Source organism: Lissotriton helveticus, chromosome 4_2, assembly GCF_964261635.1.
Source record: "Lissotriton helveticus chromosome 4_2, aLisHel1.1, whole genome shotgun sequence".
Lineage (NCBI taxonomy): Eukaryota > Metazoa > Chordata > Amphibia > Caudata > Salamandridae > Lissotriton > Lissotriton helveticus.
The window spans coordinates 21,888,502-21,908,847 of record NC_136064.1 but is presented as its reverse complement, the minus strand read 5'-3'; the positions used below and the strand labels follow the sequence as shown (position 1 = coordinate 21,908,847).

Sequence of the window (20,346 nt, the reverse complement as noted above, 5' to 3'; positions counted from 1 at the left end):
ATCATAACAGTTTATTTAGAAATAAAGTAAGAGTAAAGGACACAGAAAGGGAAATAAAGTAAGGTAGAAGGACAAAAAGAGGGAAAAAGAAATAGAAGGAGAGCAAATTAATAAGAGTAAGGCATATAGATTCACTGACAGAAAGGAAGAGAAAAAAGAGAAAAATGAACTGAAGGTAAGAAAGATACTAAAAGAATGTGAGTTAGCAAAACTAAATCAGGAAACAGGAGTAAGTAAAAAGATAATGACTGAGAGGGAAAGGAGTCTAATTAAGGATGCATTTAGAAGAATGAGGAATTTAAGATAACTGAGAGTAAGTGAAGGAGAATCATAGAGTGAAGGGATGAAGGGAGAGAAGATAATATAGAAGGATTGAGGGAAAAGGAGTGAGGAAGTTAGTAGTCAGAGAGACTAAGGGAAGGACTGAGTGAAGTGGAGTACAATGAGTGAGGAAAGAAAAATGAGTAAGGGAGCAAAAGAAATAAAGAGAGGAGAAGAGGACTAAAGCAGTGGTACTGAGAGAAAGTGATTCGGTGATGAAAGTAAAGAGAAGGACACTGAAATGTAGGAAATGAGGGGTAGTAATGGAACCGGACTAAAAGAAATGGGTTGAAGAACGATGAGAGAGGAGCAGTGAAGTTGTTGTAAGAGAAATGATAGAAGGTAGATAAATACAAGTGAACATAACACAAGGAGAGTGAGGGACTGAGGACATAGAGGTAGTGAACGGAAAATAGAGAGAAGAGGTCAAAAGAAAGGAGGAAACAAAGATAAGCGAGGGAGAGTGGGTGATTTATAGTGATAGAGTGCGACAATACTGGTGAGTGAGTAAAGAGGAATTACTAAAAGAGCAAAGGAGGAAAAGACAGAAAAGGGAAGTAAATCAGAGAGACTGAAAGCTGAATAGTTATGCAAGGGAGAGAGGGGATGCAGACAGTCGAAATGAGAATGAGGGGTTGTCAAAGAAGTGGAGTAAAAGAACGGGGCTGAAAGAGAGTGAAAGAAAGACATTATAAGTAAGTAAAAAGAGCTGAAAGAGGGTGGAAAAAGGAAAGTGAGTGTGAGACAATGGGAATACAATTTAAATTACAGAATACAAACTATAGAATAACTTGTACAACATGTTACATAGTTTATTTTTGCTGTTCTCAGAATATATTGAATTTCACTTAAAAAAGTGAGTTCAAACTACTCATCATATGACAGCGGGGAAGAAAAAACACAATCAAAAAGATTGTGTTTTAAAAAAAAACATCTAAACTTAAAAATCACAAATGTACACTAATCTTTGATTCACTTACTTTTCCTTTAGGCCAAATAGTATATCATGAAGGTCCTTTTCGTTGCAAAGTACTCTGCTGTTCACTAAAAATTCCATTTCATCAACTTTCTAGAAGAAAAGCTCGAAGAACATCTGAAATATTTTCATTATTTTCATATACTCCTGCTGTTCAGTCATAACTCTTTGCTCATTCCTTCACCATTCCTTAAGGCCAAATAGTGTCAGATGTATCATTATATTTTCAAATTAATTAAAAGAAACTCTGAAATTACCGTTTTTCCCACGTTCTGAAAGAAAGGCTCATACAACATTTTCACAATATTTAAATATTCGTAATTCCATCTCTGATTCACTCATGTTCATCATTTCCTATAATACTGATATCACTTACTATGAGATCCACTTACAGTACCTATATGACAACTCAATTTATTATATTATCTTGATCACTTTTACTCAGAATATAATTTTAAACAGCAAACTAACCTTTATTAACTGCTCCCGTCTTCATAGGCCAATTACCGTTACTTAAATTTTGGTTCTAAAAACACTAGGTATGAATTTTTTAAGTCAAAAGGCAAACGTTGTTTGAAAGTCAAATGAGTGTCATTACAGTGGGTCCAACCTTTACGACTTTTTAAATAGCATGTGTAATGCCCTGATGTTGTTGAAGGACCGTCATGATAAATAATAGCTACAGTTGCAAAGGTTCTTCCTGAAATTGATAACTGAGAAGCCACAACATTTTTAATAGAAGTTGACAATTTACTTCCATCAGGTCTACATCGTTGGAACATTAAAATCACATATTTACCATAAGTTTGTAAAAATAATGTGGACAGCATTGCAGACTTACATTGGGTACACACCATATTGTGATCAGCTGCTTTAACTAGATTATTAAAAGACACTGATTTGCAGTCTGGTAAAGTCAAATATATAAATCTTTCAGTGTCTATTGTAGTACTACTTGATAAACTACAGTTGTCGCAGTCATGCTGCCATTGATAAGAAAGGCTAAAAGATTTTTTATATCTACACCTTCATCTTCCAAAACATCAAACATATACATTAAAAATTCCTGACAATCCTGCTGAATATTCTGTGAAAATTGATTTTGACCAGAACATATGTCTAGAAGATTTCGAATTTCCGAAACACTTTCTATTTTTGCTCTATCACTGCTACATTTCTCAAACACAGAATTCAATAAACAGCAGAATGTTTGATCCCGATTTTCAACAATCTGTTCTTGTAAATTTTGAAGAAAAAAACCAACATTAATCACTACATTAGCATAGCAGTTGACACCAGAACTGTTTTCAAACTCAAATTCAACAACATCTTCAACAGAATCCTTTTTCTTTCTACTTACAATTACAGTTTCATCTACTTTTTGTCTTTTTGCTACTACGTCACTGCAATTATTCTCATTTCTTCTTTTTCGGCCTACCACGCGTTTTTCAAAGAGGATATTGAGGCAAATGTGGAGCATACTCTCTTCTTAACCTATTGTATTCTTTAACACAATCTAGATCAGCACAAATCTTTGTTTCATCACACTCAATCAAGTACAATCCTGATAAAGTTCTGACTCGTGATAATGCCACATATGCCATACCCTCTTTAAACACAGAACTTCCAATGTTCACCAAAGCACTATCTACACTTAAACCTTGAGATTTATGAATTGTCACCGCATATGCCAAACAAACAGTAAACTGTTTTCGGCGAACATATAAGTCTTTCACAAGCAAAAATCTAGCTGAACAATGAAAAATGTGTTCTATTTCGTCAATGCCATCAAATTTAATTTTTAAAATTTCAATTCCATCTCTATTTTTGTAATTCACAAAACCAACAACAGGACCCATTGCTCCATTTACCAGACCTCTTTCAACATTTAAATTCCTTCTCAAAATGATACGACAATTTAAACCCACATTCAGAGTCTTTTCAAAACCAGCAGTTTTAGATATAGTCTTCTCTAATGAATCCAATTTTGATTTCAAATTTTCTGACAAATAATTGTTGCTCCCATATGCTCTATTTTATCTATAGCTTCCAGTTTCACTATCTCTTCATTTTCTAACTTTAACATTTTGTTGTTGAACATGGAACATTCTTTCAGAGTTGGCATCAAACATATGCCAGATTTCTTCTCGTTAATTTTCTTAAAAATATTCTCTGGAAGAATGTTTTCATTTGGGTACAAATTTGAAATTAATCGTCCATGTAAAGCTTCTTTCCCATGCTCACTTACTTTTCCGATTCTTACATCTTGTAGAATATTTTTATAATCTACATCCTTTGCCTGCCGCATATTTTGGAGTAGTTCTGCATATTTGAAATTTAACCATATATTAACGTTTCCAATGCTTCCTAGGCACTTTCTGGTATCTTCATGCGTGGCCATTTTAAACACTGGTTGTCCTTTCACTGGAGTCAACTGCAGTAGATCTCCAAAAAACAATAATGTGTTTCCCTCCAAATAACACATCATACTCTGTTCTAAGAATTTCTTGCATTCTCAAATGCACAAAAGCAAGCATTAGATTTGAGACCATGCTTACTTCATCAATGATAAGAAGTTTCATTTTCTTCAGGACTCTGGAAACTTTGGAACACGCATCTCCAGATAGCTTGTGGTATTGCAATTTGTTATCATGCTCCACTGGCAGCATCAGTAAACGATGTAAAGTAATCCCTTTAATATTATGTGCTGCCAGCCCAGTTGGAGCGGTAACAACCCAAGACAGCGGTGATTCAGTCCTTTTCTGCAGATAAGTTGCAATTGCTTTAATCAGAAAACTTTTTCCAGTTCCCGCTTCTCCACTCACGTACAGTTGGACAGGCTTAAATGATGTACATGAGCACTCTTTTTTCTCATGACTGAATCCATGTTCAACCTGTTCTGTGACTTCGTCATATATCTGTTTCTGCTCAAGGTTTAGTTGTTTCACCAAATCTTCTAAGTTAACTACATCATCTTGAGCTTGTTCCATAGCTCTTTCCACCTCATCCATGGCAGTGGCAGCTTCATTTTGGATAATTGGTCCTCCTAGTGGATCCTGACTCAATGAAGCAGAACTCTGACTGTCTTGAGAACTGTCTCTAGCAATCTCTACAGCAATTGTGGCTTCTTGCTCTATTTCTTCGTTCAACATTTGCAGATAATTTGGAAAAACAGGACATTCTATGGTATCCTTGATTGCATTAAAAGAATCTTCGTAACAGAAAAAAAATCTCCAAGTAGTTCCTCTTCTGTACGCCATGGCTTAAAGAGTTGCAAAAGAGCTAAATAGTAAAAATTCCCTTTTCTCTGGATTTTCGCAACTCATTTTTCGATGATTAATCAAATGGCCTTTTCTCTGCTTCACTAGACATCCTTCACATCCAATGATAGCATATATTCCATTGTTGATATCTTCTCTGATGGTCCTCTTATAAATATAGTTTTGCAGAACTTCATACAAACAACTGTTCTTAAGATAACTACTTCTATTTGGATAGTATGTATCCAACATGTTTGTGTTCAAAATATCTGTACTGGTTGGTTCTTTCTCCGCCAAATACTCAATTTCTTGTACAGATTTCAAAACTCGGTTTCGTGTTGCAGCAAGACCTAGACTCACCCAAATAATTGTTCTAGACTTGGCGTAGAGACTTGCTGATGATAACCGATCAGAACATTCATATGCTCCAATTTCTCGATGCGACAACATCTTCAAACTGAAACTGTATAATTTCTTGCTTATACTCTTTTCATGTGAAATGTCCTCCCACATTTCCTTCAGTTCTGTCTTTTCTTTTTTTGTGATGTAAGACGTCACATATCGAGCCTTAGCAATAGAGTTGTCAGCAACGAATTGAATATCCATGTTAGCATTCCACATGGACAAAATCACTGGTTTGTAGGCGTTGATGTACTTGGACTCTTCGTTTCTTTTTAAATTGTATGTATTTTTTGGTGATTTCCTCGTCACAGTATGTCGCAGAGAAGACATCAAATTATTTACTCTTCCTTTAGAAATCACTGGTCGTGGAAACCCGAAACGACATTTTGTGTAGAACTTGTCCTTGTTTCTGAATTTTCGACGACAGTACTTTCCACAACGATGGGATTGAAAGCGTAAAACATGTTGCCTTAAACTGTTTTCTTCAGTAGTTTTCGGAACAGCACATGTTGAATACTCTTCAATGAACCTCATCACTGTCTCATCCGAATCTGTTCCAAATTTGGTTGCATCTTTCATCCACAACAACATATGTATGTGAGGAGCACCTCTCGCTTGATACTCCTTTCTCCAAAAGAAATCCAAAACCTCTCCAAGGGGAGGATTATTTTTGTTGGTAATAAAAGACATCATAGCTTCAAATCTATGATTGAAATATCTGCATACATTCACTGGATCCAAAGAACACAGTTCTCCAGCAGTTTTGAATTCTATATTTTGTATATTTGCATTTGCATCTCGTAGAAATTGAAGTAAGTCGTCCCATGCATACTCGGCACAGCTAAGAGTGAGGAACCATGTAGGAGTTCCTAAGTTTCTTAGCATACATTTCAATTCCCCATGACGACGGTACCAATACTCATTTGTACCACGCTGACATGCCATGAGATTGATTAGATGAGATTCCAAAATATTGTCTTGCAGATTGACTTTCTCCATAAAGTCCCTCGCCGAAACATTTTGCAGATGTGCTCCACTTTTCAGTATATGGTTCACTGCATAAGAAAGCCCAGACAAGTCACTTTCATACAGTAGATGAAACAAATAAGGAATGCATTGACGAAACCCTGGATCTTCAGCATATAATCTTACAGTTCGATATTCAGATGCAGGAATTTGAAGTGGTCGATCGTCATATCGTCCACCTCGACCTGTTGGAAATAAATGTGGAAAACAACGAGCTTCCAAACTTTCTTCCCATACACTAATGGGACTTCCTTTTGCTGCTTTAATTTGAAACAAGTCAATTGCATTCCCCATCACTTCTTTGGAATGCAAAGGATGAACAGTATAATGTTCATAAATTTCTTCACTTCTAGACACATCAACTTTTTCAATTTGGCCAGCTGAACAATCACTGTCTTCATCTGCATCTGTTTCCTCTGCTTCAACACATACATGTTTGTAGTACTCATTGTTTTTGACCAAATACAACGTTGCCTTTTTGACTTTCCTAACATCCACTAAATCATGCCAGATTTTCTTACTCTTTGTCGGAACCCCATTAACTAGAATAACCAGAGGTTCCTCTTCCACTTTCTCTACACCAATGGTATCAATATTTTTCTTGAAACCTAGAGGCAAATAAACAACTCTTCCCTTTAATCCTCTCTTTAAATCTGAAGGAGGCAATTTCCCTTTCTTAGGCTCCATGCGAACAATAGCCTGAAAAGGATGGACACATTGAATCAAAATAGACTCATATGTATTTAAATCCATCAATTCAGGAGGAATGTCTACCAACTCCAGATTATTATGAACAGCTCTAGCAGGCATTCTGTTTTGATTTAATTTATCATAACAATATTTACAAATACGCTGATCAGAACTCAAATCAAAACAATTCCCCACCCACAAATAAGTTGCAAAATCCTTCCACTTATAATTATTTATCTTTTCACTTTTTACGTATAAATCAACTAATCTAGTTTGATGCTTATAATGAGTTCGTCGACAGCACACACAAGTAAAATTCGGCCTTTCACTTGATTTCACCTTAAACCTGGTAATTTCCTGCTCAAACTTTTCTGTACTTGAAATCTGTACATTGTCTTCCACATTACCTTGAATTTTTGTGTCAATTTCTACACTGTCCTCTTTTTCACCAAAATAACAAATCTCAATTTCTTCACAAATCTTCTTCACATCTAAATCAGTTCCATGCAAAAGAGCACTGTTTAATTGTTTAAGCTTAAGTGCTGGACTTTTTGCATAATACAACCTTCTCACTAATTTCCTCATTTTGTTATGATGCACTGCTAACATCCTAAAATGATGAAAAACACTCTGACAGACTTTTCTAGAAAGACAAGCCAGTGAATGCCCTTGCAAACCTGTGTTTTCTCTCACTCTGCAAGGATCTAAGTCTTGCAACATCTTCATTTTCTGTTTTAGACTTTTCTTACTATATGTACGTAATAAATTACAAAACAAATCAATTGATTCCTGTCGCACAGTACAAATACTACTACACTTCCAAGTGTACACTGGACCCTTAGTACGTCTCCCTAAAACTTCATCAGTTAACACCTCTTCTGGTTCTCTAGGCACAAGTTTCTCTTTTTCAATCGGACAACCGTCTTTCACCTCATATGCTCGACCACTGGTGTCAACTGCATGCACTAAATCATTCTCCTGGAAGTAACTCTCCTCATTAAAAAATGGCTCACAACTTGAACTGTGCATCCATTCTCCTGAAAAAACTTTACAAAAATTAGTCCGATTAATTACTCTTTTCCATCTACTGTTTGATTTGAAAACATCAATTGTCTTGTTAAGTGTCCTAATTCTATTGATTATTAAAATAAATAATTTTTTCTTAACTTCAAAAGCCTGATCAACAATCTTCTCTACATTTTTCTTTTTCTTATAAAAAGCAGCTCTCTGTTTACCTTTCCTAATAAACAAATTTAAAACCACCCTAATAAACAAATTTAGAACCACCCTATTGCGAAACATTCGTTTACGAATGTCTCTAAACTGATTCTGCCTTCTATTCCTATACATATTATTCTCTCCTGCTCCAGTAGTAAACATTTTTGAGGGCCTCTCCTTCCTTTTCAAATTTGCTCTCTCCTTCTCTTTTTCTACATTCTGTCCAACATTTTTTTTTTATCTACATATGTTCCGTAAGAAAGACTTAGCTGTCTTACCAGGAGCTTTTTTCCTATTTTTTGAAGTATTTGTTGTAGAGAAGTGCTGTAATTCCGTTGCTGTTTTTGATTTTTTCCGCTTATTATCTTTCCTTCTCCTCTGCCTTGAGGGCATATTTCCTTACTCTTAAAATCTTGATTTCAATCTGTGGTAAAGAAAAAAATAGCACATTATAGACCACTATTACCAAACAACAAAGCAATGACAAAAAGCAAACGGTCTATTCAGGGTTGCCGATGAGGTGACGATTGTCCAGGGGTGCAGAGGAGGTGAGGCCTGTATTGAGGAGTGTAGTGGAAGAGAGGTCTTTCCACAGGTACAAAGAAGGTGAGACCTGTGTCTAAGAGTGCAGTGTGGGATAGGCTTCATGAAGTCTAGTCCACTGCACTCTTACACACTAGCTTCACCACCTATGCTTCCCAGGAAAGGCCTCTCTCCCACTACAGTCTTGAACACAGGCCTCACCTCCTCTGTACCTCTGGACATGCCTCACCTCATCTGCACAATCTACTTCCTAATCTGACATAACACAGGTGACATCATTGTGAAAAGTTGAAATATATTTATTTAATCATGCAGACACTATTTATTCCTTCTAAAAAATCTAAAAGTCATTGATTTGCCCCAAAATCGTTTTTTAAATAACATTTTAGACACACAGTGCAGGTCCTATGTACAAGCATTCAGTGTCCATGAGTACAGTGGAGAGGACTGACCTCCTCTGACCCTTGGACAAGCCTTACCTCATCTGTGTCCTCTGGACAGGCCTCAATGTATTGAGTATAATTGATGGTAACTGGGTACAGATGAGGTGACGCATGTCCAAGGGTGTAAATAAGCTGAGGCCTGTCTAAGGATGCAGATTAGTTGAAGTCTATTCAGGGTTGCAGATGAGGTGAGGATTGTCCAGGGGTGCAGAGGAGGTGAGGCCTGTATTGAAGAGTGTAGTGGAAGAGAGGTCTGTCCAGGGGTACAAAGAAGGTGAGGCCTGTGTCTAAGACTGCAGTGGGGGATAGGCTTCATGAAGTCTAGTCCACTGCACTCTTAGACACAGGCCTCACCACTTATGCTCCCCAGGAAAGGCCTCTCTCCCACTACAGTCTTGAACACAGACCTCACCTCGTCTGTCCCTCTGGACATGCCTCACCTCATCTGCACAATCTACTTCCTAATCTGAGGTAACACAGGTGACATTATTGTGAAAGGTTGAAATATGTTTATGTAATCATGCAGACACTATTTATTCCTTCTCAAAAATCTAAAAGTCATTGATTTGCACCAAAATCATTTTTTAAATAACATTTTAGACACACAGTGCAGGTCCTATGTACAAGCATTCAGTGTCCATGAGTACAGTGGAGAGGACTGACCTCCTCTGACCCTTGGACAAGCCTTACCTCATCTGTGTCCTCTGGACAGGCCTCAATGTATTGAGTATAATTGATGGTAACTGGGTGCAGATGAGGTGACGCATGTCCAAGGGTGTAAATAAGCTGAGGCATGTCTAAGGATGCAGATTAGTTGAAGTCTATTCAGGGTTGCAGATGAGGTGAGGATTGTCTAGGGGTGCAGAAGAGGTGAGGCCTGTATTGAAGAGTGTAGTAGAAGAGAGGTCTGTCCATGGGTACAAAGAAGGTGACACCTGTGTCTAAGAGTGCAGTTGGGGATAGGCTTCATGAAGCCTAGTCCACTGCACTCTTAGACACAGGCCTCACCACCTACGCTCCCCAGGAAAGGCCTCTCTCCCACTACAGTCCTGAATACAGGCCTCACCTCCTCTGTCCCTCTGGACATGCCTCACCTCATCTGCACAATCTACTTCCTAATCTGAGGTAACACAGGTGACATTATTGTGAAAGGTTCAAATATATTTATGTAATCATGCAGACACTATTTATTCCTTCTCAAAAATGTAAAAGCCATTCATTTCCCCCAAAATCATTTTTCACATCACATTTAAGGGAACACAGCACAGGTCCTATGTACAAGCATTCCATGTCACTACTGAAACTTCACAATTTCACAAAATACAAATCCCCTATCTTGCAAATATTCATACCAAGAATTATCAAAAAACATGACACAAACCAACAGCAAAGAAGCTCAATGTGCTTCCTAGTATGAGGTAACACAGGTGACATCATTGCAAAAGGTTCAAATGTATTTCTTTAATCATGCAGACACTATTTATTCCTTCTCAAAAATGTAAAAGCCATTCATTTTCCCCAAAATCGTTTTTCACATTACATTTAAGAAACACAGCACAGGTCCTATGTACACGCATTCAATTCAACTACTGAAACCTCACTATTTCACAAAATACAAATCCTCTTTCTTGCAAATGTTGATACCAAGCATTATCAAAAAACATCACACAAACTAATTGCAAAGAAGCTCAATGTGCTTCCTAGTATGAGGTAACACAGGTGACATCACTGTAAAAGGTTCAAATGTATTTCTTTAATCATGCAGACACTATTTATTCCTTCTCAAAAATGTAAAAGCCATTAATTTTCCCCAAAATCGTTTTTGACATCACATTTAAGAAACACAGCACAGGTCCTATGTACAAGCATTCCATGTCACTACTAAAACTTCACAATTTTACAAAATACAATTCCTCTATGCAAAGAAACTCAATGTGCTTCCTACACTGAGTTAACACAGGTAACATCATTGTGAAAGGGTCAAATTCATTTCTTTCTGCATGCATACACTATTTATTTCTTCTCAAAAATTTAAAAGCCATTCATTTTCCCCAAAATCGTTTTTGACATCACATTTAAGAAACACAGCACAGGTCCTATGTACAAGCATTCCATGTCACTACTGAAACTTAAGCTCTTTTCAGGGCTACCCTACCTCTGATCACTCAAAACAATTACTTTACTCTAACTTTTTTCACTGTTTTTCACCAAAGTATGCTCCCTGGTACGCTCCCCGGTACGCGTACCGGGCGCTCCCCCCGAGAAAATTTTTTAAAAAAACCTAGGGGGTCAGGGAGTGTCTACCGTGCCCCCTTTTACCCATTCCCAATGTTGTTTGTCCTCCATCTTGTGTCTCAAATCTACCGAAACACAAGATGGAGGACTCCCGTAGCGCTGCCGGTACGCGTACCGGGGCGCGCACCGGTGAGCGCTCCCAAACATTTTTAAAAGTTAATTTACATAAAAACCTCTGTAGAGATGTTCACCAAATATAGAATAGGCCATACTACATACCAGTCCCTGCCATTTTCCCAAATTTGGTGGAATTCCATTGAGCCATTTGCCCTGTAGCCCTGTCTAAATATCCTGAGGTAAATTACATGACAAAAACACATATGAACAGTAAGAATTTACAACCAATTAAAATGTTACTTTCATTTTCTACTATTTTTTCCTGACATTTGATTGGTTATGTACATGAATATAAATGTAAAATGAGAGGGAAACACAGCTATTTTGACTACACCTACCTGAGGTACATCTTGAAACAATTTTCTCCATTTATCTTCATCACCTTTCAATAAGGTAAGTTGTTAATTTGTAAGGGGCACTTTAAGGTAATTTGTAAAAACGTTTTCTGATAGTTATTTACTGTCCCTCTGTTATAGTTATAGATTGAGATAGGCTTCTCTGTTATAGTTATAGATTGAGTTAGGCTTCTCTGGTATAATTATGAAAATACTTAGGCTTCTTCACATACACTTTTTTGATATTTCTACTTCCTGCCTGATACCATACACTGCCCAAAGATAACTTCACTGTTAAAAACTCAGAAGTACCTGTCTCAACTTAAACCCAACACTGCCCTAACTCTACTGATATATTTATTTTTAATGCAATTTACAGCAAGAAAATGGAAGGAGAAGCAAATATTTCTTTCGAAATAGTTCTTCAAAACAATCCAGAGGAAGACTTGGACTGTATGGATCAGTCTCTAGACGAAGAATTAGTTAATTGTGTGGAAGAAATCGAATCATGGACTGAAAATGAGGACATACCTGACGATATAATGTTGGAAGTGTTAATACATTTTGAAAAATCAGAGCAATCAATTTTTATTTATTAATTAAAAATTGCTCTAGACATTATTCTTTTTTATATGTAATTCAAGAAATAGTACCAAAATGAATATAACATAAAGTGAGACTTATAGTATACTGTGCAACTTTTTTGTCTCACATAGTAATTTTGCTCATAGTTACTTCCTTTCTCCCACTATATTATCTCCAATGTGTATTTGACATCTCTTTTTCATCTCCTGCCTCCATGTTGTTTCTGCTTTCCTGAGAGACTATGGTATAGATTCCATATACGACAATAACTTCTGTAACAACATGCAAGATATCTACAGAGGAGACGGTGTACATTGAATTTAAGACTCTGTATTGGTACCTACATGCTGGTACTTAAATCACCCACACAACACAACAACTCTATTCAGAGCTACCCTACCTCTAAGCACTTTAAATTATTATTTTACTGTTTCACTGGGGTTTCCCCATGTGTGAGGGGGGAGGTGTGTGTGGGGCATGTGTGGGGTGGGTCTGTGAGGTGTGTGTGTGTGGGAGGAGGTGTGTGTGTGGGTGTAGGTGTGTGGGGTGTGTGAGTGTGGGTGGGGGTGTGGGTGTGTAAGGTGTGTGTATTCAGAGCTACCCTACCTCTAAGCACTTTAAATTATTATTTTACTGTTTCACTGGGTTTTCCCCATGTGTGAGGGGGGAGGAGGTGTGTGTGGGGGATGTGTGGGGTGTGTCTGTGAGGTATGTGTGTGTGGGGGGGAGGTGTGTGTGTGGGTGTGGGTGTGTGGGGTGAGTGAGTGTGGGTGGGGGTGTGGGTGTGTAAGGTGTGTGTGTGGGTGTGGGTGTGTTGGGTGTTTGGGTGTGGGTGGAGGTGTGGGTGTGTGAGGTGTGTGTAGGTGTGTGTGTGGGGTGTGTGCATGTGGATGTGTGTGGGATGTACTTATAGGTACCTAAATCAGCCACACAACACAAAAGCTCTTTTCTCAGCTACCCTACCTCTGAACACTCAAAATAATTATTTTACATTAACTTTTTCACTATTTTTCTATTCAGAGCTACCCTACCTCTAAGCACTTTAAATTATTATTTTACTGTTTCACTGGGTTTTCCCCATGTGTGAGGAGGGGGGAGGGAGGTGTGTGAGGGGGATGTGTGGGGTGTGTCTGTGAGGTGTGTGTGTGGGGGGGAGGTGTGTGTGTGGGTGTGGGTGTGTGAGTGTGGGTGGGGGTGTGGGTGTGTAAGGTGTGTGTATTCAGAGCTACCCTACCTCTAAGCACTTTAAATTATTATTTTACTGTTTCACTGGGTTTTCCCCATATTTAATTTAATTTAATTTAATTTAATTTAATTTAATTTAATTGTGGGTTTATATAGCGCTAGGAATCGACTCCCGGAGGAGTATCTCCACGCTTCGACCGATGGGGAACCCGTCCTGGCTCACCCTGAGAGATGGTCCCTGATGGGTAACTCTAAGGTGCGACCAAGCATCCCCGGCAGTCTGGGGGGGCCGTTGTGAAGATGAGGCAAGCTGATGCCCAGAGTTGCCGAGTGTGGTTTCTGACTAGAGTAGGCACCGAGGCGAGAATTATCGAGTCCGCTGACCCTGGTCAACGACCCTGCCGCGTCGGGAATCGAACCCTGGTCCCGGGACGTTCTCTGCTTACGGGTCTGCCGCCTCTAACCAGTGAGCCACACTTCTTCCCATGTGTGAGGGGGAGAGGAGGTGTGTGTGGGGGATTTGTGGGGTGTGTCTGTGAGGTGTGTGTGTGTGGGGGGAGAGGTGTGTGTGGGGGTGTGGGTGTGTGGGGTGTGTGAGTGTGGGTGGGGGTGTGGGTGTGTAAGGTGTGTGTGTGGGTGTGTGGGGTGTTTGGGTGTGGGAGGAGGTGTGGGTGTGTGAGGTGTGGGTGGGGGTGTGGGTGTGTAAGGTGTGTGTGTGGGTGTGGGTGTGTGGGGTGTTTGGGTGTGGGTGGAGTTGTGGGTGTGTGAGGTGTGTGTAGGTGTGTGTGTGGGGTGTGTGCATGTGGATGTGTGTGGGATGTACTTATAGGTACCTAAATCAGCCACAGAACCCAAAAGCTCTTTTCTCAGCTACCCTACCTCAGAACACTCAAAATAATTATTTAACATTAACTTTTTTCACTATTTTTCACCAAAGTACGCTCCCCGGTACACTCCCCGGTGCGCGTACCGGGCGCTCCCCCCGCGAAAATCGAAAAATATATATTTTTTTTTTTTGCCCCGCGGGGCCCTTTTATGGCCCCCACATCAAACCTAAGGGGTCAGGAGGGGTCTACCCTGCCCCCTTATGGTCATTTCCCCCTTTCTTTTTGCCACCTCTTGTGTCTCGATCCTACCGAGACACAAGATGGCGGCCGCTCCGGACTGTTTCGAATGTTGCCAGACACCCGAGAGCCAATCAGCTTTCCGCGCGCGAACTCGCGTTACGCGCTCCCCAGTACGCATACCGGGGCGCGCTTACAGATATATATATTTTTTTGAACCTAAATTACTCAAAATCCAATGGAGCACATATCTTGAGACATAGCAAAGGCACATCGGGCTACCAGTCCCTACAATTTTGCCAAGTTTCGTGGGAATCCATTCAGCCGTTCGGGCTAAAAGTGAGTCCAACCGCCCTATGGAAATTAACATGGGGAAAACACGTTTTGGGACCCCCTTTTATCTCGGCCCCCGCTTGACAAATCCCCCCCAAACTTTCAGGGAAGGAGCGGAGCACCGCGAGGCAAATTTGAGGAAAATTACAGGCAGATCCCTCAATCTGCGCCAAAGTTATTCCCAATAGAATGTTGCGGATTCCCTATGGAAAACAATCCTAACTATAACTACCTACTGGCGACCTCCAGTAGGTAATATATATATATTCCACAGTCCACAGCTGGGCGATGGTAACTCCTTCCCCACCGTTTCAACAGCAACGCAGGCACGGACCAGAAGGTAAGTGCAATTTCTCTTAATTTGTTGCAAACTGCCGCCATAACGTTTCGGCTCCTCCGAGCCTTGATCACATGACATATATATATATATATATATATTCACTGAAAAAAACACAGGTTTCAGGGACTTTATAGTAAGTTGTTGTGAGAAGTTGGCCTGATGTATGATGTCCACAGTTCTGTGGGCACCTTGTATCAGTCCAAACAATCCCTTATGGTCTTGGTTGTAAGTCAACCTTATAGACTAGCTATACTAGGGGTAGCATAGACCTAAGCAGTCTTATGCTTAACTCAAGAGGGCATGTGAAGCCAGCTGTTTTACCATATGTTGTCCTGTAATATCAAATGAAAGGACATCACACAAGTTATATATTATAAAAATATATTTATTTATTACTAGAATATTCCTCTGTACTCTTTATGAGTGCAGAGGCACAAGCGTTTAAACAAAAGCACAGTTAAACATACAAAAGTTGCACCATTATGGATAGGGCCGGTGGCCACTCAAACCATATACTAAATAAGTGGTATAAGTATCACTTTACGAACAATGGTAAGGCCTAGGGCCTTGGGAATCGCTGGAACTACACTGGACTAACAACAGTTAGGACGGTAGTAACCCGCGGGATTCGGGTGTGGCGCTAAAAGCACACGCATGCACCAATGCAAAGTCAAAGGTGCGTAAAAGTTCCAAAGTTACTGTTTTAGAAGTCTTCCGACTGGACTAGAACTTAGCCACTTGAAACTCGGACACTAGAGGTGTAAACCACTACAGGAGCACCGGCGTTCAATCGTTACCTCACCAACAGGAAGCGGGTGCATAGGTGCCAAAGTGTGTCGGGTTTCGTCGTGGAGATCTATGGAGCCTGGAGATGAAGATGCTGCAGGCGGCCAGGAGAGAAGAGTCCAGTTGGATCCAAGGGTGGATCGAAGATGTAGAGTACCTGAAAGCAGAGGGGACAGAGTCTGGGTCACTAGTCAGTGACCAGGATGGAACCAGGAAGGAACCAGGCAATGTCGGGCGCAATCAGGTGGTTGTCGAGAAGCTTGTCTCCACTGCCACGTGGACTCTGGGGCACCGAGGATGTCTAGGAGTGGATCACGAGCTGTCCCACAAAGGTTCTCGCTGTCGGTGGTGTCGGATTCCGGATCGGAGTTAACAGGCCTTGGCAAATGCAACCCACGCAGGATTTGAAGAAGCTTCTTACTCGGACCAGCAAGGTCAGAGAGGTTGCTCCTTTTCAGGGGAGCGAGGGCCAGTCTGGAGCAACCAGACTAGCAGAGTAGTTTTAAAGTTTTGTCGTCGTAGTGACCACTAGCCAATGGGCAAGTGACCGGACAGACGCGTCGAGCAGGAAAATGCAAAAGGGCCCCACGCAACACTCGGTGAGTGTGGAGGGGTGATCTTCGGTGCACGAGCTGCTGTACAGCTTCAAGGGTGCCTCGGGAGCTGCACAGTCAGCACTTTGCAGTCTTTTCAAGATGGCCGGCCCCACGCTTCACGTCGCCTCCACGGGTCTCAGATTCACTGGGACTGTGGATCGGGCTGTTAGAAGTCAGGGAAGCTGGGTCTTGTCGATCTCTGTCACTCGAGTTCCAGCGAGAACTGCAACAAAGCAAACCGTTGGGCGCTGGATGGTGCCTGTTTCCAAAGGGTGGTCACTCCTTGACCACAAGGGAGATTCTTCAGTCTTCCACGTCGAGTGGGATGTCGAAGGGTCCAGAGTTCTGAATCAAAGTTTCAGTCAGGATTATCTAATGCTCATGGGCACAGCTCCTACCTTTATTCCAAATCAAGGGGCTGGATTACCTGCTAGGTCCCTCTATGGGTGGGACCCAGGAAGGGGGTGGTTACACCCCTTTCCCTTTGTCCAGTTTCGCGCCAGAGCTGGGGCTGGAGTGCCCCAGGACCGGTTTGAACTGGGCTATGCATGGGGAGCCTTGTGCGCCCCAGGCAGTGTCTAGTTTCACTCGCCCTGCCTGCCTCAATCACTATCTCCTGTCTGGGGTGGTGTAACACCTCCCTGTGACAGGATACCTTTGGTCCAGGCCTCCCCTGCTGGAGTTTCGGTCAGCAGCAGGAGGCCAGACTTGTGTCGGTGGCAGCAGCATCCATTTTGTGATCCTGGGGCTCTGGTTAGATTTAACCGCATTTAAGTAAAGTTACATGTCTTCTCCCTCTAGAAGGGTGGAATGCTACCCCCGTCACCAGAACTGGTGAGGGGGTAGTATTCCAAAGTGTCTCACACCTTACACAACATGTTTTGATAAAGCCAAACCAAAGTTAGCAATAACCGCGAGGATTATAATGCACTTAAGAGTATATGGTATGGCAATACCCTGGAACAGCTATAAGGAAATGGTTCCGAAAGCTGCAGACAGGCTCAGCTCATGCTAGAGCACCATCTCACATAAAACCAAGCACTCTGCCTCCAAGATTGTTAAGGCCTGCCATAGGAGTGACTTATAGGTATATATGTGTCCAGATATAGGTTTAGATATAGGTATACTATATCTAAGCAAGGGGTGATTACACGACCTTGACCCAGCTGAGTGATCAGCCAGTTGTGTCAGTTTGGATGGCCAGCCAGGGGTGGCAAAAGATATGCTGCAGCCCCTGGTAGGCCTTGGATGCACCTATGCCCTGGGTACCTATAGTACACTGTACAGGGGCTGATAAGGTGTCCAATACCAAATTAGTGATGTACCTATAGTACATGTATGTGAATTTAGAGAGAGAACAGCAGGCTGTGGGTCTGATTAGCAGGCCCACAGCCACATTAAGTCGAAAACCAGTGAAGCAAAAAGCAAAAATTGGGGTGACCATAGGAAAGCAGACCCTACTCTCCTATAGTTGTGCTAACTATAACCCGAGTCCCCGCAATGCACTGCTAATGACGTCACATATTACATCACTCATGACATGGTCAGTGACATCACTGATGACATCCCAAATGACATCACTGATGACATCATCCACGTGATCATCTGATGCACCTCCTCACAACCTAATATAACCTTTGATAGACCCCCTCTGAAACACAGATACAATTCTCAAAACCAAAGACACACCAATACCAGTTTGTACATACCCACTCACTGATTCATAGGTCTACACACACATCCACTCAACTATACAGTTACTCATACATGCAATCAGTCATCAATATAGCCACTGAAATATGCACTCATACACCTGTACAGATACTCACACACCGCCACTCACCCATAGAGTTACTCACACACCTAGTCAGTCTTGCAAAAAATCAATCACACTCCCATTTACTCACCTACACAGTTATACACAGACCACCTCACCTTATTCATACAGTTTCTAACACATACTTACTCTTCACTGGCCCAAGCACACACTCGTCCATACAGCCACTCTCACAATCACTTACTCTCACATATAGTCATTTATATAGTACAATACTCACATATACTGCCTTTCACATATGTAGTCACTCACACATGTACCACTGAGATATCCATTCACACACCAACACACCCATACAAACCCTCAACCACCCATACAGCCCTTCACAGATGTACTCTTGAACCCGTACACCCAGCGAATCACCCACTCATACATCTATGCACAGAGTCACACACCACCCACTCACCCAAATACTCAGGCACCCATACAGATACTCATACAACCACTCAATAACCCATATAGACACTCATGTAGCTACTCAACAAGCCATGCAGCCACTTACACACCAACTGACAGAGTGATACAGACATCCACACAGTTTAGTCACTAACACCTGCATTCAGTAAGCCCCATTTAATTATTCACTAATACAGTCAGTTACACACCTACTAAAACATCCATTCAGACACTCATACACCCACGCAATACACCTTGGCATATATATATATATATATATATATATATATATATATATATATATATATATATATATATATATAAATATAATATATATGTACATATGTGATGTCATCAGCAGTGCATTGCGGGGGTGCAAGTTATAGTTAGCACAACTAACTAGAACGGCCGAATTTCTCTGGTTTTGTACTAGTGAAATGTCCAACTAACTATAAAATCCCTGAAACCTGTGATTTTTCAGTGAATTTCTGAGGTTTTTTAAAGGCTAATCTCTAACTATAACGTCCCTGAAACCTGTGGTTTTTTCAGTGAATTTCAAAGGTTTTTTAACTGCTAATTCCCAACTATAATATATATATATATATATATATATATATATATATATATACATATATATATATATATATATATATATATATATATATATATATATATATATATATATATATCCAGTTTCCACTCTCTACGCAACATCCGCGCGCCAACAAAGAACGAGAGAAACGGACTCTTCAATTGCTCAGCAGCCGCTGGTAACTTTATTCGTAATTTAAATGTGCATTGCTGTGTGCTCCGGCGTTTCGGCGATCCCTGTCGCCGTGCTCGCTGGTAACAAGTGCTCAAAACCTCTTAATTTTTAAATTTCCTTTCCACCAATCCCCAATCATCTCAGTGCAGCATGGAAATAGTCAACAGACTATAGCAAGCATATCATCACATAACCACAGGCATGGTAAAAAAAAGGTGAAGACAGACTAAACATAACTCCATATTCCGCCTTCGATCATCATGTACTTAGCATATTAAATTAAAAGCACATTTCCTCCCAAACTATATACACATAAAATATGATGTATAGATGTTTTAGCAGCATTGTAAATTATTATTATTCACTGTACCAATACATATAAACAATCCATTGTCGATAGCAATGTCGCTAGTGAACACCCTTGCCTGAATAATGAAGCTTCAACCTCTGTTGGTGCCTCCACACGAGATGACGACTGTTAAAGTATAAAAACCAAAGTGCATATATAAAGTGCAAAGAGGGCTCCCAGCCGGGAGTATCTCGTCAATATTAAAAACACTATTTACAATTCTAAGAGGCAGGGAATATCGGGCAGAATCCCTCATTGTCATTCAATATTAGTCAATTATACCTGTACAAATACTCAAAATGTGGTCTGAACAGCAATCATAAATGTATACGGAAAACAAGACACAAACATAACTTATTCTGACAGATTTTTGAAGTCCCCATTAATGATGTCAGTCGAATCGCTTCAGCTTCACACCCTCCCTGTGGTCTCCTGTACTTTCCCATGATGAGAAACACTATGCCGGGGTCACATTGCATCTAC

General features: G+C 40.5%; 1 protein-coding gene across 1 annotated transcript in view; it reads right to left on the bottom strand.

Moving 5' to 3' along the window:
• The window catches only part of LOC144752160 (V-set and immunoglobulin domain-containing protein 4-like), a 345,686-nt gene that overhangs the window by 68,696 nt on the left and 256,644 nt on the right, over positions 1-20,346 (bottom strand). The gene's annotated exons all lie outside the window — the stretch shown is intronic.